The sequence below is a fragment of the Pleurodeles waltl genome, chromosome 7 (genome assembly GCF_031143425.1).
Source record: "Pleurodeles waltl isolate 20211129_DDA chromosome 7, aPleWal1.hap1.20221129, whole genome shotgun sequence".
Taxonomy (NCBI): Eukaryota; Metazoa; Chordata; class Amphibia; order Caudata; family Salamandridae; genus Pleurodeles; species Pleurodeles waltl.
Window position 1 is genome coordinate 76,520,160 of NC_090446.1, and position 23,915 is coordinate 76,544,074.

The following is a 23,915-nucleotide window of genomic DNA, read 5'->3' on the forward strand; positions in this document are numbered from 1 at the left end:
CCACCAGACTACCATTTTCTGATGGTGAAAATATATTTTCATCGACCATCTGGAACATCCCACGAGCCCCTGGCAAGCCATCCCAGCCTCTGCAATACCACCTAAAGCAGTGAAGAGAGTGCGGCCCTGAAACACAATCACTATTCACCATTATTATCTAAAACACTTTACAGTACTACTGCTAGCAACACCTTTATCAGGGTGCAGCCTCCACTTTCATTGAGTCCAAGGCTTCTGCAAAGAAAAATAGCTCTGTTTTGCTCCACGCCAGCCTACCCTTCACCCATAACCCAAATGGCTTTATGTGCAGTACTTCCAACTATTTAGAAATGAAAGTAGTTTACACCATTATGCAGTATGCTCTTTTACCTGCCATCATTCCACAACTAATCCTTACACCATTCCTCACTCACTTCTGCTGCTATCCCGTCTTACTCTTCGTCATCCTGAAGAGCCCTCTCACAAGTCCCTCTGCTGATCAGAGGAGAGCCGGCTTACAGATTCCCTTTAAGAAAACAGGATGGCAACTATTGACTGCATTTAAATGAGCGGGTCTGTTAACACTAAACTACTGACTTAGGGGGTCATTCTGACCCTGGCGGCCACCGACCACGGGAGCACCGCCAACAGGCTGGCGGTGCTCCCACGAGCATTCTGACCGCGGCGGTTCAGCCGTGGTCAGAAGCGGCAAGTTGGCGGTCTCCCGCCGACTTACCGCTGCTCGGGGGAATCCTCCATGGCGGCGGAGCGCGCTCCGCCGCCATGAGGATTCCGACCCCCCCCTACCGCCATCCTGTTCATGGCGGGAAACCCGCCATGAACAGGATGGCGGTAGGGGGTGCCGAGGGGCCCCTGGGGGCCCCTGCCGTGCCCATGCCAATGGCATGGGCACGGCAGGGGCCCCCGTAAGAGGGCCCCGCAAAGTATTTCAGTGTCTGCCTTGCAGACACTGAAATACGCGACGGGTGCAACAGCACCCGTCGCACCTTCCCACTCCGCCGGCTCGATTACGAGCCGGCATCCTCGTGGGAAGGGAGTTTTTCCCTGGGCTGGCGGGCGGTCTTTTGAAGACCGCCCGCCAGCCCAGGGAAAAACTCATAATACCCTCCGCGGTCTTCTGACCGCGGAGCGGTATAATGGAGGGTGGAATTCTGGCGGGCGGCCTCCGCCGCCCGCCAGAATCATAATCAGGGCCTTAGTTATTTTTGCCCCAGCAGGTGATGGTGGGAAAAACACTAGGAGTGTCATTCAGTGAAAAAACAAATATTTCTCCACTTCTGGGTCATGTCCTGGCTACACTTCAACCAAGGGAAAGGTTGTGGAAGTGTGCTGCAAACAACAGACAGGAAATAAGAATTGGTAAAGCCAATACTCCTTGCCTTGTGAGATCTACTGGCTTTGTTGTAGTAGGGAGGAGTAGAGTGACGCTGTGTGGCATGGAGTGAAGTGACATTGTGTGGTGTGGAGCACAGTGGCCTTCAGTGGAGTGACATTATGTGGCATGGAGTAGCATTATGTGGTATGGAATAGAGTCTAGTGTCATTTTGTGGTGAGGAATGCACTGGCATAGTGTGATGTCAAGTTGAGTGGACTGGCATTGTGCTGCATGGATTGAAGTGTAGTGGCATTGTGCAGAGTGGAGTGGCATGCGTGGACTGGCATTAAGTGAAGTTGAGTGGAGTGACATTGGGTGAGGTGAAGTGAAATGGCACAGAATGGAGTGGAATTGTGTGGATTGGAGTGGCATGGAATGGAGTGAATTGGTGGTGCAGGAGTACTGTGTGGAGTGGAGCGGAGTGGAGTGGTGTGGCACTGTGTGGAGTGGAGTGGTATTGTGTAGCGTGGGTTGGCGTTGTGTGGAGTGGAGTGGCACTGTGAGGTGTGGAGAGTAGAGGCACTGTTTGGAATAGAGTGGTATTGTGTATAGTGGCATGATGTGGAGTGGGATTGTGTGATGTGGAGTGGCATTGTGTGTAGTGGAGTGACACTGAGTAGAATGGAATGGAATATGAGTAGAGTGAAATGGAAGTGAGTGGGGAGGCGAGGCATGGAGTAGAGTGCCAATGTGCGGTGTAGAGTGGCATTGTGTGGTATATAGTGGCATTATTTGAAGTGGAGTGAAGTGGCATTGAGTAGAGTGGAGTGGCATTTGAGTGGAATGGAGTGAGTGGTAGGAAGTGGAGAAGCAAAGGATTGAGTGGAGTGCAGTGGCATTGTATGTACAATGGAGAATTACTATTGATCACTATGGAACTATGTACACCTGGTCACACACCATTTCTAACACTTATGAGTACTGTGTATATTAGTTTTTTTTAATGTTATTCCAAACATATGACCACCAAAAAAGTAACTAAAATCTTAAACCATCATAACAGAAACATCAATGCTTGCCAATGCCAGACCTACTCACTTTGGCAATGCCTGTTTTCATGGGCATAGCTCAAGGGTCTCTATCACAGAAGAGAAGGCCTGACTCACAATAGACTGAAATGGAACAGAATTGTTAATAAGCACTATCAGTATTTCGGCCAGGAGAAATAAAGGGGAAATAAATCAAACAATGGTGAGTACTGAATGAGGAGAGAGAATCAAGTGGCCAATTTCATGAAAATCTTCCTGATGTATTTCTGTTGAACATTTTTATTTAGGCCTTGAAGATTACTGATGTGCTTCAGAGAGTCATTGTTATTTTCTGTATACGTTTCCTGCCTTCAATGAACCTAATAATGGCATGTTTCAATAGTGACTTCTAAGCACAGATACCTCACCTATTGAATATTACTGAGGCGTCAGGCTGGATCCGGAACCTGCTTCAGCAGTACCATTTGTGCGCCGGTAGGTGGCACAGTCTCCCTCTGCGCTGATGATGTTCTGCTTTGGAAATGGCATGCAGTGGTTATATAGGCTCCACCCCGTGTGCAGACGTCTCTTCCTTTTTTTCCACGCCCCAAAACTCAGATCCAAAGTTGCTTATCTCTTTGAGACTATTTGATGTGTCCAAGAGAAATGTAGCCTCCAAAAATGATTTTAAGCCCTGGAAAAACTGTCACAAACAAATGTTGGTGACAGATCCTCATCAGGTTTTTCTGTGGTGCCTGGGGTCTGGCCATGACTCTAAGGCTTGCAGTGACTCTGTGGCAATGAACCGGAAGGCCACACAAGATCATGAAGTGGAACTCTATGTCACCAAGCACCAGAAGACTCTGCAGCCAGGTCGGTCCTCGTCTCATTCCCATTTCTGGTCCAGAAGTTGGAGGAGTGGATCCTGAAGTCGAACGTTGTCACAATACAAGTCTTCTGGGGTAAGTGGAAGAAAAAACATAAACATCAAAGTTGGACTTACGCCCTTCCCTGCACTCACATACCCCTGAGAAGGAGCAAGGGTGTTTCCCTGTTTCTTGATCTTACTCCTGAAGTGGGTCGACATTGGATACTACCTCTCAACTTGCCCTGGCACAACCTGAGTTTCCAGGGCCATTTGCAACGCCGAGGCAGCTTGGAGAGTTCCGTAAGGCCATGCTCCAACTCTCCAGATCTTTACTGACTCCCTCTAGTGCTCCTACTGTCTCCAAGTAGCCAAAATGCCCTCCATCAGGGATAATGCCGTGGATTTGCCCTCCACCCTTGTTAGACCCTTTGTATCTAACACTGAGCCTCCAAGGCTCCTGCACAGACCCCGCCCCTGAAGTCACTCCCCACACTTGACGCTAATGTCAACTGCAAGACGCTTAAGGAGGAGGTGCCCAATGTGCTCTCTGACTCTAAGTCGGTGTTGGTAGGACCCTTGCACAAGCGATGCTCGATTTCTATCAATGTGCAACCTCTGCTGTTTAACGTTCCCTGTCCACAAGGAAGAACCTATACATTATATTCCTTTTTTGGGGCAATGGCTATGACACAGGTGAAGAGATGGGTCTACCATACCAAAAACTAATTGGTATGATGATGTCCATGAAGCCAGCGGCCTTGACACTTCCCTTAAGTAGATACCCCTCTCAACCCTAAGGCCTGCCACTCGAGAGCGTGCATCTTTCGCAATGGTCATACGTTGGGTAGCTGAAGATCTAGACCCCACCACCCATCTTCCAATCTTACTACCATTCAATGAGGCACTCACTATTACTCTCTTAGGGGCGGGGACGAGCGTTGCTCTGGCTCTCCAGTTAATCGCCAAATTGCAAGATGCCTCAGCCTTGTCCCGTGCATTTCTGTCTCTGCACCCCTCCCCTGAAAACATAGTGGTGCAGGGCATTTACCAGTCAGACGAACCAGAATACTTTTCTGAGTACTCCCCCCCCGCCCGATAGGGAGTCCAAACGAGTAGATCTTTGGGAAGAGCATATTTTCCTCTACCAACTTGGCTCTCAGGTCCGTTAATTACAGTTGTTTGCTGGGTCACTACTCCTATGCTCTTTGGGATTCCATGGTTCAAGTCCCTCTCAAGAGTCCCGGAAGATTCCCAACCTGTTTTGACCCAACCCATATGGGATGGTTGTGACACAGCCAAGTTAACAATTCATTGTGGCTTGTATACCACTAATTCCATCTAGTGAGCCACAAGAACCAGTGTCGCCATTCGTCACCAGGCCTGCTGCAATCAGTGGGGTTCTCAGGTGATGGTCATTTGTCCTTATGGACATTCCCTTTACAAGTGTTACCTCTTTGGGGACAAGGTAGACATCACTCTGGAGCAGTACAAAGATAGCAGGGCCACAGCATGCTCTGTAGGCTTATCTAGACTGTCTCATTAATCCCTGCAGTCCTATCGTTCCTTTAACGGTTTCAGCAGAGGTACCTAATACCGCCAGTCACTTCAGCGCACCAGGGTGCCCAACCATTTCACGCAGTCACCAAACCCACAGTCAGGATCAGCCTCCCTGAAACCTCACCTGCCAAGCCCATTTAGTTTGCCCCTAGTGGAGCACAGCTACCCAGTAGGAGGCAGGATCCAACAATTCTTGCTGAGACAAACCATAAAATCAGACAGGTCTGCCCTGTAGATAGTCCAGAATGACCACGCCTTACCCTTAATTTGTACTATGCCGCACCTTGAACCGTCTCCGGAACAATTGGGGGAGGGTCATCTGTCCTTCTTACAGCAGGAAGTGCCAGTCCTTTTGGTCACTTTGGCTATCAAGAGAGTGCCTGCACCAGAAGTAGGTTGTGGTTTTTATTCTCACTACTTTCTGGTGTCAGGGATGGATGGAGGCCTTCATCCTATTGTAGACCTGTGTCCTCCCAACGCCTTCCTCCGAAAGGACAAATTTGAAATGCTCATACTGGCCCAGGTCTTACCTGCTCCCAGCCCTGCAGGCTGAATATTGGTGTTGGATCTGTAGGACGCCTATTTCCATATATCCATCCTGCAGGCCCCCCATTGGTAGACCCTGAGAATAATGGGGGGGAACAGAAGTATTTTCAGTTTGCTGTGCTCCCCTTTAGTCCTACCAGCACCCCTCAGGTGTTCACAAAAGTGATTGCGATGGTGGCAGCACATCTTGGAAGGTGAGGTCCCAATCTTCCCCTACCACTGCGGCTGGCTGTTGAAGGCAGGCTCACCCCAGGCAGTCGTCAACCACCTCCAGACTATGGCGAACTTCCTTTCATCTTTAAGGCTCAGTATGAACATGCCAAAGTTGCACCAGACTGCTTCTTAGATGATACACTTCATCAGAGCTTTGTGGACACGATTCATGTCTCTCCCCCAGGAAGCGGAGTCCAGGACATTCAGGCTATGATCCCTATCTTATGGCCTCAGCCCTGGATCTCACCTGAAGGTGCTGGGACTGATGGCTTCCTGTATCCTGCTTGTACAGTATGCTAGATGGCAGATGTAGCCTCTTCAGTGACACCTGAAGTCTCAGTGGGCCCAACATCAAGGGGACTTCACAGACCACACCTAGGTTTGAGAGGAGACTGCAAGACATCAGCAGTGGTGGTTACTGGACCACAAATGGGTCAGTAACAGACCCCTCTCTCATCCGACACAGAGCTGATAGTATTGATCAATGCATTCCTTCTAGTTTGGAGAGGCCACCTGGGAGAGGTAGAGATTAGAGTTGTTTAATCTCTTTGGACTCCACATTCCATTATCAAACTCCTGGAGCTGAGAGCCATTCACTTGGTGTTGAAGGCCTTCCTCCCATCCATCCAAATTAGGCTGGTACAGGTGCTTACTGACATCACTGCCATGTGGTATTGTAAAAAACAGGGCAGGTGGGGTCATGAACCGTGTGCCAGGAGGCACTGCACCTCTAAAAATGGCTGAACCATCATAGGAGTTTACTGGTGGTGAACCACCTTGCAAGATCTTTGAATGCCAGGACAGACGAGCTCAGGCACTGATGCCTAGCAGATCATGAATGGCAATTGCATCTATGTGTGGGGCAAGGTCTCTTCAAAGAATGAGGAGAACCTTGCCTTGATCTATTCTCCATCGCCAAGAACACACAGTGTCAGTACTTTTTTCGCACTGAAGTTTCCGCGGAGTCCCTCACTAGTAGACGTGTGCAGTATGTTACCTCTTTTACATCTTCTCTATCAGTTCATCTATTTTACAATGTAACTTGGTCTGTTGTTTGTTTCTTGTATGGAATTAGAGCCCAGATTAGAATAGGTGCTGTCTACGTTCTAGAGTGTTGCGCTCTGGGGCATTTTACCTGCTGACTGGACCTGAACGGTGTCTGATGCAGTTGTGGATCCTTTTTAATAAACGACTTATCTATTTACTTTTACCCTGGCTGGAGCGGTTCTTTAAATTGGAGAGGCCTTACTTATATGCTCCGCAGAGCTCGCAGCGTACTGCGTAATATAGTACCAGGAGTGGGGGTAGGGAATTCGCGGAGACGTTTAAGAATCCACGCACAACGTGTACTTTGGTTTTTATTTTCTGCCACTTGGCTATTCTTGGCCTCTGCTGTGCTGCCCTCATTTTTAGAATTTTTTTTTTTGTTTTCAAGGCAATGAGCAACTTTCGCTGCTCCACGGTTATCAACAGTCCATTGCGTTACCGGGCACGTTTTCCTGAAGGCATCCCGTTTCAAGGTTCCATCACGCCAAAGAAGGTGATGACCCTGACGCAGATTCGAGGGAGGTGTGGTTGCCCTAGTTACTCTTTGGCCATTACCGGGTTCCACGGCAGCTTGGAGCAGGAATCATGACGCAGCTCTGAGGGAGGTCGCCCGGTTCATCTCTTTGAGAGGGTTCACGTGCAGCAGCGTTGTTTTATGTGAGCTGTTATTGATGGTGAAAGATCATTTGTCTGCGTTTCGTTGTGCATTCCTCCTGCTTCAATGGTTCAGAGTGGATGTTCTTCATCATTTGACATTTTCAATCGAATTTCATTCCGCGTAAAGTTGTTTACTAGGGCTGGCGAAGTCGATACTGTTTGTCAGTCAACATTTCTCCTGTTTTTTAATAACTGGTGGCAATACTTCTTTTTTAAATATTTATTTTATTGTTTTCGAAAACAGTTTAATACACAGCACCAAACAGTGGCTTATCCCACCATCCTCCCAAACAGAAGAAAATATAGCAGTCACTTGCAATACATTTATAATAACTTGGGTATTGGCACTCAATCAATACAGTTTCACTATTCCCACTCTATACATAGGTGAGTTACTTCCTTTGTTGTCTTTATATGATCAATTCCTTAATCTCTCACCCAATTCAGCATTCCAGTGTCTGTGCACTCATCCTGTTCTTCCCCCAATCGCACCTCCACCACATCCCGCTCAGCTAGACCTCCCTGGGATAGTCCCCTATATAGTAATCTGTGCCGAACACCACATTCTGCCCATGTCCATTTGGCGAACTCATAAAGCCAACGTTTTTTGGTGGGTATCTTATTCGACATCCACCTCATAGCGACACAGTTCTTGACCACTACTAATCCCAGCTCCTATACCTTCACCATGCGTTTGGAATGCTTTGATAGTGGTACAAGTCCCAGTAAACACAGCTTCACTGTTGGTTGTATTGCCAGGTCTGTCAAGTCCCTCAATTTATCGAACACCTCTTTCCAGAAAGTACCCACATCCAGGCATGCCTACCACATATGTATGTATGAACCTCTTGCAATCTTGCATTTAGGACAGGTCTTCGATGCAACTATTGTGGTGTCGCATAGTCCCCATGTACACATTTATAGTGGATCAGTTTTAGCCGGGCATTGTGTGCAACTCTATGGCAATTACCAATCACTGTCAACCATTCACACTCCCACAACTCTGCCCCAGGCTCATCCTCCCATTGGGTCTTGAGTTTTTCCATACAGAGAGTCGTAGTGGGCAAAAGAATCCATGGATTTGTGTGATAAGTTTACCCCCGTCCCCGAGCATTGGGAGGACCTGATTAACTATATGTGTCTCTGGCTCTTGAAGGAACCCCTCCCAGGCCTTGCACATCGCTGCCAAACAGGCATATGCCAGTAAGCAGCCGCCCCCACGCCCCATTTGGTACAAAAGTGTGCATAGAAGACCATCCGGCCATCCTCATATAGCTCTCCTATTGAGAAAAAAAGCAATTCGCTCCTCTATAGTTCTCATAAATACCAGTATCTGGGGGGAGACACCCCTACGCCGTGGATTCAATGCCTGCATATAGATGAATAATTTGCCCTGTCTTCTAGTTACCCACCCCCATACCTCCAAGATGTAATGGTAATACAGCCCTTTTCGTTCTAGGTACTAGAGGTAGTGCCAAAAGCTCCCTCAGTTGATCTAATCATTTCAAAATACCCTTCACTGGGTCAGTAGTTCACGCTTGAAATCAGGGCACCACATATTGCACATAGGAGGCCCACAGTAGGCACGGAAGTCTAGAGCTTGCATTCCTCCTTGCTCCCATGGTAGTCTCAGGACATCTAGACTTATTCGTGCTCGACCGTTCCCCCAAGAAAGCAATCGTAGGAGTTCATCTAATCCAGGGGCGCATGTCTCAGGGATGCTCATCGGCATATGCTGTAGTGTATATATGATTCTGGGTAGCATTATCATTTTGATTAGAGCTATTCACCCCATTAAGGACATTAGAAAGCGTAGCCATCTATGAACAGTCTGTTCCATTCTAAGCAGTAACTTGCCAACATTCGCCTCATAGGTGTCTGCCTTAGCAAAAAGCGTATAACATTGATTTGTCAGTATTTAGGGTGAACCCGGAGCAGCTCCCCACTTCTTTTATGGTGTTACTGAGTGTCAGCCAATTATTCATCAGGTCTTTCAGCATCAGCAGAATGATATAAGCTTATTAAGACATTATTTCCCTTTTAACCCCCCCCCCCCATCAGTATCCCCATGTCTATGGCGTATTATCTGCGCCAACATTTCTATAACCATGGCAAATATCAAAGGAGATGTCGTGTCCTCTTCTCTATTGGCCAGGCCTCTGATAGTCTGTGACCCACCTTCACCCTGGCTCTGATGTCAGTATATAAGAGCATCACCCATCTGAGATAGTCTTCCCCTAGCCCAAATCTGCAGAAGATCTCGGCCATGTATAGCCAGTCTACTGTATTGAATGCTTTTTGTGCATCCAGACTCGCCAAGGCACATGCTTCCGCTTTTCACAGCTTGTTCAGGGATAATAAATGCCTTTGTTATATTAGTGGTGATATTCCGCCCCCCTACAAAGCCTGCTTTGTCCATGTGTATCATCAGTTCCACTGCTTTGGCTAATCTGTGGGCAAGAATTTTCCCGGTATCTTGGCATTGACTGTAATTATCAACAGTGGGCAACATGATTCGCACTCCATTGGGTCCCGCCCTCCCTTAGGGAGGGTCGCTATATGTGCCTCTCTCAGCGATGCAGGCAGCACTCCCTTTTCAAATGCCTCCCTATACATGGCGAGCAATGGCTTACAGAGTAAATCCACATATTCTTGTTAAAATTCTACCGTCATCCCATCTTTGCCCAGCGCCTTCCCAGTATTTATATTTTTGATGGTTCAACAAATGTCAGATTCTTCTAGTGGGGCATTTAAGTGAGCTCTCAATTCATCGTCTACTTGGGGTAACTGCGTCTCATATAATAAAGTCTTGATGTCTGTGGGAGATCCCTGAGCCTGTCACATGTATAATTCTGAGTAAAACTCCTCAAAGCGCTCCAGTATTGCATCAAGGGGTGTCAGCATCTCTCAGTTTACTCCCCTGAGGACTACCACTGCATTACTCCCTCTCTCTCTATTGACCAGCCATGCCAACAATCTACCGGCTGTGTCTCCCTGTTCATCTTGCATCTCTGTATATGTGTGGTATTCATGTTTCCCTAGCGTGTCACATGCCTTATCTAGTGCAGCGGTTAGTTCATGTCTCATTTCCCATATCTCATTAGTATGTGGGGCCTGTCTGTCTATGTCCGCTATGTGTTGCTCCAGCCTTGTGACTGTGTCACATAACGATCGTCGTGCACCATATGTGCCTACCATACAGTTCCCCCTAATGGTTACTTCAAATGCCTCCAATAAGATTCCTCCTTTTTGGGCAGTTCTCGTGTAAATATGGAAATATTCTCATATTGCCTCTCGAGTATCTTCCCTGCGCACCCAAGATTGAAAGGGCCACTCTGGTATTGAGGAAACATAAACCTGACTCTGCAGGTCTGCTGCTAGCGGTGCATGATCCGACAGTGTACGATCAAGATATTGTATATCACCAAACTGCACCATCTGTTGTACATGTACGAACATGTAATCTATTCTGGAATATGTCCCATGCGGAAGGGAGTAGAAAGAGTAGCCACATGTCTGCCCAGGCATTAGCTCCACTAGATCTAATGTATCCATCCTCTCTAATAGGGCTCATGAAGTACTACCCAGCGATTGCATAACAGGTCTCGAGCTATCTAATTCTCTGTTCAATATGCAATTGCAATCTCCCATACTAATAATATCAAAGTGGGCATATGGTGCCAGCAGACATGTTACCACCTCATAGAAGTCCTGAATGTCAATGTTCAGAGCATATGTGTTAAGAAACACCATCTGTCTACCTCCATATCACCCACCACCCATATATCCTACCCATCTGCTGCTTTAAGGAATGTGTCAACCTTAAGAGGGATGCTGGTGTGTACCCACAATGAAACTCCTCTTGCAGAGGATTTAAAACTGGCATACCACATGTGGCCTCCCCATCTAGTACAAATCTTATCATGTTCATGGGGTAGTAGGTGTGTTTTCTGTAACATTACTATCTTCGGTTGTTGCTTATGAAGATCTGCCCATATGATTTACCTTTAATCGGGTTTTGAATCCCTTTAATGTTCCATGAAATTATTTTCATCCCCCATATAGGATATTTGCAGTGTGTCTATGTCCAATTCCCATCCCTTGTCTGCATGTAATTGCCCTGCACAGCTTGCATGCTCCCAACTCCATATCCCCATAACCAAGTCATCCTCCAACCCCCTTCCATGTGGCCCACCCCAACCTGGCCTACAGAATTGACACAATTAGTGCCTGGCCAATGACCTCCTTATAGTAGCAAGCAAACAATCCCAGCACAGCGCGCTGTTCGTGTGCACCCCACAAGTGGGACTGCATCAGTCACAGAGCTACCATTGTTCCATGCACACAATCAGTGACTCCCACAACTGCAACCCATGGTTTGGGTCAGACGTTTGAGTTGTTCTCAATCATCTGGTAAGTACCCCTCCCCTCGGTATAGTAATATATAGTGGCTGCCCTCCTGTGCACAAACCATAGTTGCCTCGCTCTCCTCCATTTCCAATCCACATATCTAAGTTTAGTTGCTCTCGGCGAACAGCATGGCCTCCTCTGGCATATCAAAAAAGTGCAGTTTTCCACGCACATCCTCTCACAGCCGGGCCGGCGGCAGCAGGGCATACGCCCAGCCATGTTCCCTGAATTTCCTCTTGACCTCCGCAAAGGCTCTCCATTCCTTCTACGTAGCTATACCATAATCAGGGTAGAACAGGATCTTACATCCATTGTATTCCACTTCCCCTTAGCCCCTGCTGTGGCCAGGACATTCATTTTGTCTTTATATCTCTGCATTCGGGCAATAAGCATACATGGTGGCGCTCCTGATTTTGGCCTGCCCTCTGGTGTCCTATGAGCTCTGTCCACCTGCAGGTCTCCTGCCTTCCCCAGACTCGGTAGCACAGTCGGCAGCCAGGACTCCAAGAATTGTTCAATTGGTGCAGTCTCTGCCTCTTCGACAGTCCCAGGATAGGAATGTTATGTCAGCTCAACCTATCTTCTAAGTCTGCAAGTTGAGCCTCATGCATCTGTAATCCACCATCATGCTCATTCAATGTAGTTGTGTGTGCCCCCTCTATCTCCTCCACTCCATCCATTCGGCTTCCCATATCCTTAACTTTGTCTCATAGCTTGTCCATATCCAGTCGCATTAGCACTACCATAGTGGCCACCTCATAAATTTTTCCAGTAATGGCTTTATTCCCTTCCATTGTCATAGTTTTCAGTTTGATCATTGAGGGTGCCGCGGCCCCACCACCTCCTCATCTAGACTCACACTTTGAGCCATTTTGGCCAATCCATCCTCAATAGTACTGCGTGTTTTAGGGGCCATGCCTGCACTCCCCTTGGGCTTGGGTGGCATCTGTGTCCCACACTGCCAGCTTCCCAGTCTGGGAGTCACCCACCTATGTCTTTGTACTGCTTCTCAGTGTGTTACCCCCTCCTTTTCCAGGGTCTTGCCCGGTGCCACTACTCTCTCACAGGCCACGGACATCAGGCATCGGATTCCATGTCAACTGTCCTGTAGCAGCCAAGAACAGGAACACGGCAGCCCCTCCCGCGGTATCAGGGAGACACCCCGAAAGTGCACCCCACCAACCAGCCTTCGCAGCAGCCTCTCTTCTGCACTCGTGTCCCACTCAATACTAGTATATAGGTCCTGTGCTGGTGTAGAGGTGGCTCAATTAAGTATTCAACACGATCTTCAAATGCCTACCATCTCTGCAGGCCTTGCATGCCCAGGCCCCCTCCCTAAATCACTGGATCCTCCGTAGAGGTAGGAGGGAAGGGACTGGGGGGCCCAAGCAACAGCAGACCTCATCCCTCAGGGGGTTCACCTCCTATGTCCCAATTTGTCAAGCTCAGCCCATTCCTCTACCTAGCGCCAGACAGCCTCCACTCCACTTCTCTCAGCACCACATAGCCGCACACTCCGCGACCTCGGCCGCCATCATCCAACGGTGGTAGCACCATGCAACCTCGGTCACAGAGCTGCCAGCACCCCGCTCCACCCATTTGCCTACAGCAATTTTTGGTGCAGCCCTCCTGCCACCTCTCCAGACTTCTGACCCGACTGTGTCTCACCAGGCTCCCTGGGTGCAACCGGTGTGATCGCCCCCTGGCCGCCTCCACCTCCGGCTTCCCTCTCTCAGCTCCACCTATCTGGGGGGTTCACCCCTTCCTTTGTGGGCAGCAGCACACCCGCGTTGGGCCCAAGGTGGGGTCCTGCGCGAGCAATCAGTCAGAGCCTCAGCGCGGTGCTTCCTTTCAGGAAGACATCTTGGTTCCTCCCCCACTGGTGGCAATACTTCTTACATTTTTGTGGTATTTACTATAACTCTTTTTAGGCTTTACCTCCTCTCAGTGGGGATTATTGGTACTACAGATGACTGGTTTTCCTCTTATGTAGATTTCTATAAACTGGCCTTCTAGTCTTCTGACTTTTCATTTATCATTGTATTTGTTACACCTGGCATCCTTGGTGTGGTCTACCCCTGTCTTTTTTGCCTCTGCTTCCCATGTTTTGAATGTGTGCTGGACTCTGTTTTTGCTATGTTTTGGTACTCTGAGCACTTTACTGCTGCTGACCAGTGCTAACTGTGTAAATTGTATGTGTAATTGGCTTTTCTATGATTTACATATTTGATTTACTAGTAAGTCCCTAGTAAAGTGCACAAGAGGCACAGAGGGCCTGTAAATCGAATGCTACTAGTGAGCCTGCAGTACTGATTGTGTCACTCACAAGAATAGCCCTATATGAATGGCTCAGACCTGCCACTACAGTGACTGCGTGTGCAGTTTTTACCAGCCAATTCAACCTGGCAAGTGTACCCACTTGCCAGCCAGACCCAAACCTTCCCTTTTCATGCATGTAAAGCACCCCCTAAGGTAGGCCCAGGGTGCAGTGTATGTTAAAGGTGGGACATGTACTGATGTGTTTTACATGTCCCAACAGTGAAATACTGCCAAATGTATTTTTCAATGTTGCAAGGCCTATCTCTCTCATAGGCTAACATGGGGGCTGCCATTAAATATTCCTAAAGTGCAGTTTACCTATGAGAGCAGATAGAGATTTGGATTTTGGGGTCTCTGAACTCACAATTTAAAAAAAATACATCTTTTGGTAAATTTGGTTTTTAGATTGTTAGTTTGAAAATGTCACTTTTAGAAAGTGGGCACTTTCTTGCTTTAGCCATTCTGTGACTCTACCTGCTTATGTATTGCCTGTCGGGGTCAGACTGACAGTTGGGCTGTTTTGTGAATCCCCTCTAGACAGTGACACAAAGGGACCTGGGGTGTAGCCTGCATATCCTGATGAGACATCTGAGCTAGAGTAGAGAGAGGAGTGGTCACTTACACCTGAATGGGTTGTGCCTGCCCTCACACAATGCAGTCTTCAACCCACTGGTTTGTGTTTGGGGCCAGGCTTGGGCAAGGCAGAATCTTGTGAACAACATAGACTTTCCTTTGAAGTTTGCCTACTTCAAAGGCATAAAGGGGTGTAAGTACTGGACCCAAAACCCCAGATTTTTAGATCACTTCAAGGATTCAAGAGGAACCTCTGCCAGCAGAAGAGCTGAAAGAGAAGTGCTGCCCTGTCTGTGACTGTGCTCTGTTGGGCTATCCTGCTGTTGCTGCTTCTGCCTGAGAAAGAGGACAAAGACTGGACTTTGTGGAATATTTCTCCTTGAAAGGTATCTCCAAGGGCTTGGACTGAGCTTGCCCGCTGTTCTGAAGTCTCAGGACCATCAAAGACTTCTTCTGCCACCACCTGGACTCTCTGCAGAGACTCCTGCCCTGCCAAGGGTGCCTATTCCAGTTCCTGGGCCCTTGAAAGGGGAAACTGGTGGAAAACCAAGAAAAACCCCGGACTGATGCCGCGAACGGATTTTGTGCTGCTGCCTGCAACTGAAGCCGTTGTCCTTGCTGGAGTGCACCAACCTTGCAGGCCCGACCCCGCAGCAGCCTCGCCGAAGTCTGCTACTCCATGAGTCTCCGAAGTGCTGTGTCACTGACATCCGTGATACTCAACTTCGCCGGAGATCCAACGCTTCACACCAATGCCGCCTCACCTCTACCTCTTGTGACACCTTCGTTCTGCAGCACCGGAACCGACGCCGCACCGGATCCAGCGACACCACAATCCCTGACTCTGTGCACCGGCTTGTTTCCTCATTTTCGCAAGGTACTGTACCTGGGGGTCCGTCTTACTCTGTGACTGGCGTCATAAGCATCGGATTGTTGGGAACGACTCTGCCATGACATTGTAATATCACCAATTCAAAGCATTTGTGTTTCTAAGCGCTATATTGAAGTTTAATCTTTTAAAAATCCATAACTTTGCTTGTGTATGTTGGATTTTTATCATTGTGGTCATGGTTTGCTCAGATAAATATTGCCTATTTTCTAAACTTGTGTGGTGTCCATTTTGTAGTGTTTTCAATACATTACTCTGTGTGTTGGTACAAATATTTTACACATTGCCTTTGAGATAAGCCTGACTGCTTGTGCCAAGCTACCAAGGGGGTGAGCAGAGGTTATCTTAAGTGTGTATCTCCGTTGCCCTGACTAGAGTCAGGGTCCGTGCGTGGACAGAGTGCTAACTGACTGCCAAACAGAGACCCCATTTCTAACAGTAGTAATACCTTATTCTACCCACCTACTCATATATACATATATATATATATATACACACACACACACACACACATGCACCGGCTTGTTTCCTCATTTTCACAAGGTACTGTACCTGGGGGTCTGTGTGACTCTGTGACTGGCGTCATAAGCATCGGATTGTTGGGAACGACTCTGCCATGACATTGTAATATCACCAATTCAAAGCATTTGTGTTTCTAAGCACCATATTGAAGTTTAATCTTTTAAAAATCCATAACTTCGCTTGTGTATGTTGGATTTTTATAATTTTGGTCATGGTTAGCTCAGATAAATATTACCTATTTTTCCAAACTGGTGTAGTGTCCATTTTGTAGTGTTTTCAATGCATTACTCTGTGTGTTGGTACAAATATTTTACACATTGCCTTTGAGATAAGCCTGACTGCTCGTGCCAAGCTACCAAGGGGGTGAGCAGAGGTTATCTTAAGTGTGTATCTCCGTTGCCCTGACTAGAGTGAGGGTCCCTGCGTGGACATAGTTCTAACTGACTGCCAACCAGAGACCCCATTTCTAACAGTATTAATACTTTATTCTACTCACCTACTCATACGTACATATATATATATATGCATATATATATATATACACACACACACATGCACACACACACTCTTCTGGTATGTCTGTGAATCAAGGTGTTATCCAGCCTCTATCTACCTTTTCTCCAGAGAGCAGGTAAACCTGAAACAAAGTGGTGTGAGTGGTTGCGAATGTTTGAAAATTACCTCATAACAATAGAAGCAAATGAATATACGCCTTTTTAGGAAAATGGCAATACTATTCAATCACTTGGGGGTTTCTGGAGTATGGGTTTTTGATAATTTACCACCAATTCCAGCACCACACGGTGAAGATGTTACATGGAATGTTTATTTGGAAGGAAAGGAGAGGATGAAGAAACAGTACTCGGATGACTCAAGTGTGCTGTTAGATAGATTCAATCTTGCCATGTGTAAGTATGCTGATGAATCAATGGAAGAGTATATAGCTACTCTAAGTGTGTTAGGTGCAAAATGTGATTTTGGAAACAATGTTGATGTATACATAAGGGACCAGTTTGTATTTTATTGTTTCTCTAAAAAGGTGCAGGAATGTCTATTAACTTGTCGCAATCCTACTTTAGCGGACACGATTGACATTGGGAAAAGCATTGAAAGGTCCATTATTACCTCTAAAGTGTTGTCTAGTCATGGTGGACAACCGACCGTTAGTTGTATGATGGAGGAAGATATGATTTGTGCTGTTGTTGATGAGGTATATAAGTAAAAAAAAAAAAGGCAAACTCAAGGACTGAGAATTTGTTTTCATTGCGGTTCCCGTAATAATGTCGGAAATAATCCTTCCTTTCCTGCTATTGGGAAAAAAATGCATAAAATATCTGAAAATAGGCAACTTTCAAGCAGTGTGCAAAAATACATCTCCAAGCCTTAGCACAGCTAACACCAGTAAAGTGAAGATTTATAATGTACACACTGGGAGTTCAGATAAGAATACACAAGAATGTGTGAGCAAATTTTCTAATGTGTTATTGACTGTAGATGTGCCTAATGTGACTGTAAAGCAAATCAAAAATATCAAGGGGACAGGTTCATAAATCGTAAGGCTGTGACAGTAATGGCAGATTCAGGAGCACCTGTTAACATACTAGCAGATTGCACTTACTTTAGATTGTGGTCCAAGCCAAAGGTACTAGAACGCCCCGATATCAGTCCTATGGCATTCGGTGATCAGGATATTGATCTACTGGGGATCTTCTGGTCTACTTTAGAATGCTTGGGGAGATCTGCTGTCACCAAAGTGAATGTTTTCCTCAATGGGAGAAACACTGGGGGCCGTTTTGAGTTTTCGGGGGTGAAAAGCACTCCCGCCAAGCTTCCACGGTCAGGTTGCCGCTAGTGCAGCCACTTTTCCACAGGCCCCATTACAAGTTCAATGATTAGTCAGTGGGTGGAAACGATGTTTCCGCCTGCTGGCCCAGTGGGGAACAGCCCACAAGATTGACGCCGGCTCAAAATGGAGCCGCAGCAATGTTGAGGTGCATAGGGTGCAACAGCACCTGTCGCGCTTTTGACTGTCATTATAGCATACAGTGAAAAGCGCGACGGGCTGTCCTTGTGGGCCCTTGGCCTGGCCATGCCAAGTGCATGGGCAGGGCAGGGGTTCCCTTGCACCCTGCCTCCGCTAGCCTGTAAAATCTGGTGGAGAGGGGGCTTGTAATCCCCAGGGCAGCGCTGCCCTAGCAAATTAGGACCGCAAGCACCGCCAGTCCCTCCAGTGGAGGGAAACTGCCAGGGCTGGCGATCCAACCGTGGCCAAACTGCCACGGTCATATGGTGGAGGTCTGACTGCTGCCAAATCGGTTGTACTACCGCTTTTGCGGTGATCAGACTGCCACCGCAGCCCTGGCGGTCTGTAAACCGACAGGGTTGTAATGACAGCCATTGTGGGGTGGAAGGATTTAGTCATGCTGATCATTGTTCTAAGTCCTGGTCACGATGTTCCGATTGTGTTGGGAGAACTACCAGAACTTTGTGACTGTTTCAGTCATGTCAGTACACATTGCAAGTAAGGTAACTGAACAAATGATGTATAAGTTTCCTAAGGTTGTAATTAATAAAGTTGGAACTGTTCAAGGTTTCGAGCATTGGATCAAATTTTAAAAAAAGGTCATCACTAATAATACACAAAGTGAGACCAGTGCCTTTGACAGCTAGGCAGAATTTGAAGGAGTTATTGTGTAATTGGTTTCTGAGGGAATAATTGCTCCAAAAGATTTATCAGAATGGGCTTCACCCATAGTTCTTACTAAGAAGAGATTGGGTGATCTTAGGTTATGTTCTGACTAGAGATCCCTCAACAAGAAAATATTAGTGGACTGTCATCCTCTTCCCCACATACAAGAAATGATTACTAATGTTGCTAGCTCAAAACTTCTTTCCACTATAGACTTAACCTCTGCTTATCATCAGATTTCTCTAAGTGAGAATTCTCAGGCACTTACTACTTTTGTGATTTCATGTGGTGTTTACAAGTACGTATGTCTACCATTTGGGCTTGCATCTGCAGAAAGTCCCTTTCAAAAAATGATGGGCACCTTGTTTGGGAATATGGCAAATGTCCAAGCATTCCAGGACGACATTAGTCTATACTGAAACAGCTGCAGAACACATTCAGGTTCAGCAAAAAGTGTTTCTTATTTTACAATTGCGTGGTATGATGGTCAAAGCAGAAAATGCAAACGTATGGTAGATAAAGTTGAATATTTAGGCCACACTATTTCAGGTGAAGTTATAAAACATAAGCTTTGCAATCTAGAAGCAATCAAAAGTGCCCCACCTCCCACAGACAAGGATTCATTGTGTTCTTTCTTGGGACTCTGCAAGTACTATGTCAGATTTGTTCCAGGGTATGCCTTAAAGGTGAAACCTCTTAGATCACTGCTCAAGAAAGACAACAAGTTTGAATGGGATGGCCAGGACACTAGTGCTTTTGAGAGAATTAAGCAGTTAGTAATCTCAGCTCCTGCTCTGTAATCCATTGTCTCTTCAGCCAAATCATTCATAACTGTGACTGCCACCCTTAAAAGGCTTGGCTCTGTTTTGGTCAGTTGGTTAAAGGGCAGGGAAACACAGTTGCATTTGCATCCAGAGCACTTTGGGAGGCAGAGAGCAATTACAGCACTATTGTGAGGGAGGCTCTGGCATGTGTCTGGGCAGTACAGAAGCTTAAAACTTACATATGGGGTAGAAGTTAGGATATTTACACTGATGACAAATCATTGGTACTTCTTTTGAGTGGTAATGGATTGGGAACGGCATCTGCTTGCACGGTACTTTTACTTTCTAAGCTACAAGAGTTTGATCTAAGAATGCAATGTGTACAAGGAGGTAAAATCGTTTGTGCAAACTGCATGTCATGCATAACGTTACCACATTCAGAAATAGAAAGTATAGATCAAGATACTGAATGTGAAGTAGGGCTTCTGTATACTGTTTCAGCTTGCAATGGCATCATTACAGAGAATGAGAGGAAAATTGCTATGACTAAAGATGAATTATTATCACAAGTACTTAATTTCATTAAGAATATTTGGCCTTCAAGTAAAAATCTCACAGGAGAACTAGAGACTTTCAGTCAAATAGCTATGGCATTATAATACAAAAATGACGTTTGCATGAGAGCAGGGGTATTTGTTCCACCGACAGAATTGAAGCACAAAACCATTAAGGGTGCACATGAAGGACCTATGGGAGTTTCTGCCATATCCCAAAAATTGAAGCAAATATACTGGTGTCCAGGCTTAGGTTAACAAGTATCTAATTTTGTGGATACGCGTTCACATTTAGGGCCAGATGTAGCAAAGGGTTTTACACAATCTGTGTCTATGGGAAAATTTGTTGGTACATATGGCCCTTAGTAGTTTCTGACAAACATTGAAAGGACGCTACCAAATTTTTTTTGTTCAGAGTTCCATTCCCAGACAGGGCTTGGAAAAATGTAGTTATTGATTTTTCTGGGCCATTTAACATCTTGTGGAGGGACAAAAGGTATTTGATTGTTGCCATAGATTATTTTCTCAAAATTGACATATTATTAATTTGTGGAAGTTGCCAATTCAGATTCTGTTATATCTTTCCTTGAGAGGCTTTTCTTAATTGAGGGTTCTCAATCTGATATTATCACTGATAATGGAATACATTTTGTATAAACAAAATAATGATTTCGGGAAAAAAAGTTAACATTAAACATTCTCACGTGGCCTTATATACAGTCTGACATCTAATAGTTTGGTGGAAAGGGCAAACCACATCATGAGGGAAGGTATTCAAACTGCTATAGGCTATAGATGCATCTCTCTTCCTTCAGGGGAAGATTTGGGCATATTCTACAAAACAATATCTATGATTTCAGAAAACGTGTCAAGGATACACACATAAATGTGCTTGATTGGGTGTTAATCAAAAAACCACAAGGAGCTTCCAAAGGGGAATCTCAATTTTCAATTCCTGTAAAAGTACTGAGGACTTCCAGAACTTCGATGTTGTTGGAGGGGAAAGGGTGGTGGAACAGGGACAGTGTTGTTCCTATTTCTGCTTCTCAAGCTGATATTTTCAAGAGAGTATATTCCGACAGGGACAGCAATCCACTAGACAACAATATCTTATCTACTGATGTTATGGATGATGTGAATGCTCAAAATGGCAAGTACAGTTCTTGTGAGTGGAATCCAGAGTAGTAGTGAATCGAATTCCACCATCTTCATGAATAGAGATGAGGGTTGTAGATTGATCCCTAGGTTGTCTGGGAAGTCAGGTACTGACTACAAAAATGAGGTTTGTGTTTCAAATGAAGATGTGCTAGACAGTTGTGCAAATGAGCTGCTATGCACATGCAGTAACCTTACATGTCAAATTACTTGCAAAGTGTGTAGATTGCATTATGCCTTGATGTGCTTTCCCATATTTTTGTATATTTATTTATATTGTAACATAAGTAAGTATTTATATTTATAGATGCGAGTCTCTTTAATTTTATTAAGGTGTAGTATGTTACTTCTTTTACATTTTCTCTCTCAGATCATTTATTTTACAATGTAACTTGGTCTGTTTGTTTCTTGTATGGAATTAGAACCCATTTTACATCAGGTGCTGCCCAGGCTCTAGAGTGTTGTGCTCTGAGACATTTGTTTGCTGACTGTGGACCTGAACAGTGTCTGATGCAGTTGTGGGTTCATTTTAATACAGGATGAATCTATTTACTCCTACCATGGCTCCAGCGATCCTTTAACCCGGAGAGGCCTTACTTAAATACACTGCAGTGCTCGCTGCATGCTACAATGTGTTTGACCTAGCCTGGACTCATGTATGCCTTTCCGACAAAACCTTTTCTTTCCTGATTTCTGAATAAGATTAGGACAGACTCAAGTATTCCAAGTGGCCTTTGACTGGGCATGGAGAGTGTGATATCCAGATCTTCTGTGCAAGAGCATTTGTTCTCCAATCAGGCTGCTCCTCTGGGAGGATCTACTGTCGGAGCAACAGGGCAGGGTCTCTCATGCTTGGAGATTCAGCTGCAACAGCTTAACACCATCAGCCTTCATCCAATGGTGGTTAATGTCATCTTAGCAACCAGGTGTCCTTTGTATATGACTGCCATTGAGACAAGTTGGTAGCTTGGTATAGCACACAGCAGATAATACCCCCCTCAGGAAAAGTTAAACAACGCTTTGTTGTTTGTTTTGTCCCTTTCCAGCAAGGTTCTGCTCTGGGCACAGCTAAACGGTACCTTTTGTCTCTTTTGGCCTTTTTATGGTTGCCAGATCATCTGTCATAACTGTAATCACCTGTTGTTATGTGGTCTTTAAAAGATCTACAACATAGGTTTCCTCAATCTCCCCTTTGTCATGCCATAGTGGGGCCTTACCTTGGCCTCATTTGCTTGATGTGTTTGCCTTTAGAACAACTTCACAGATGTCTCTTGTGACTTCTCACCCTCAAGATGGTGTTTCTCATTGCTGTAACATCTGTGCAGTGAGTGAGGGAGTTTAAGGTTCTCTGTGTTAACCCGCTGTTTACTACCTTTTTCCCAGACAAACTGGTTCTTCGGATGGTAGCATTACTCTTTCAGAAAGTTGACACTGTTCAATGTCAGTCAAATCATTACCCTGACGGCTTTCTATGCTCTGCCTCACCCATATAAGCAGGAGAGAAGGTGAGAGCCTCCATCTCTTGAACACCAGCAGAGCACTGAGATTGGGTGAAAAAGGCAATGTTGTACAGAAACAGGCCAATTTCTATATCATACATAGCATTAGGATCTGCTATGCACTTTCTAAAAAGAAGATTAACACAGGGCTTTGAGCTCATTCCCGAGGGCCAAAGCTGCTACAACTATGCTGGCACATTGGACATCACCCAGGTGGCTACATGAGTGTCACTCCACAGGTTCACAAACTACTACTGTTTACACAGTGAGGTTTGCCGAGAAGGGCATTTTGCCTAGTTGGCCCAAAAGACTTTTTGATTTGAGTCCATCCACAGCCCCATCTCAAAATACGTACTGCATCGGTATCTATCCAAAAGGTGAGAAATCTGCAGATGGAAGTTTCTGGCAGAAGAACACATTACATATCTTTGGTAAAGCTCTTTCTTGTAGAGACTAACTAATCGAAGATTCCTCACCGACCCTCGCATCCTCCCAGTTTTGTGAGCTGGACTCTAAATAATTTAACAAAATGCCAAGTCTAGAAAGCTGTACACTGGTCACAACCAACTTGCTACTGGGGCTCTGTGTCAGCAGGGTGTGCACAGCTTCAAAAGCAATAGAAGGGTGAGAGTACATTGGGCTGGGAATAACACTGATTTGAGAAAAGTTCTCCAAGTGAGTAATCAAGGTCTTTTTGCAGTTGGAGGTGGTGGGCATTAGTAGTCTCTCTTTGCTAAAGCGCCAACTGCTTGAAAGGACTGAATATTCTTACTAATCGTGTCCAATGCTCAGAGTCAGATGGAGAAAGCTATGAACAAAATGAATCCACCTATAATGATACCAAGTCATTAACCATGAATTAGGGAGAACAGAAACACTACAGAAACTGGCACTGGTCTTGCATCAAGATCTGTATGGTGAAACAATTGATCAAATGACACATTTCTCTGTCTGCCGGAAGAGTTTAGTTGAGACCCAGGAACACTGAGAAGTTTTCATTTGCAGTGGGAGGTACTGTTCTTACATAGGCTTAACATGCTTCTTAATGACTACACTAAGGTTATGAGCAAGGAATGGTTTTCTTGCCTGCAATCCTAGTTCTTTCTCAGAGAAATTTCCTTTAAAATCATAAGCACCGAATAGTATGGCCTACATGAGGGGAACCCATGGTACCTTTTTCACAGTCACATCCACTTTGCCTTACTTCAGAAAGGCCAGGAACATACGTGACAGGCAAGTAAAATTTTGCATCCTTAAAACAGGCTGTATTGCTTATTTAAAAACTAGAAGGAAAAAATAGTCATACCCTT

General features: G+C 45.8%; 1 protein-coding gene across 2 annotated transcripts in view; it reads right to left on the bottom strand.

Annotated features, from left to right (window-relative positions):
* Positions 1–23,915, bottom strand: part of LOC138303675 (alpha-2-macroglobulin-like protein 1) — a 599,538-nt gene that overhangs the window by 294,528 nt on the left and 281,095 nt on the right. The gene's annotated exons all lie outside the window — the stretch shown is intronic.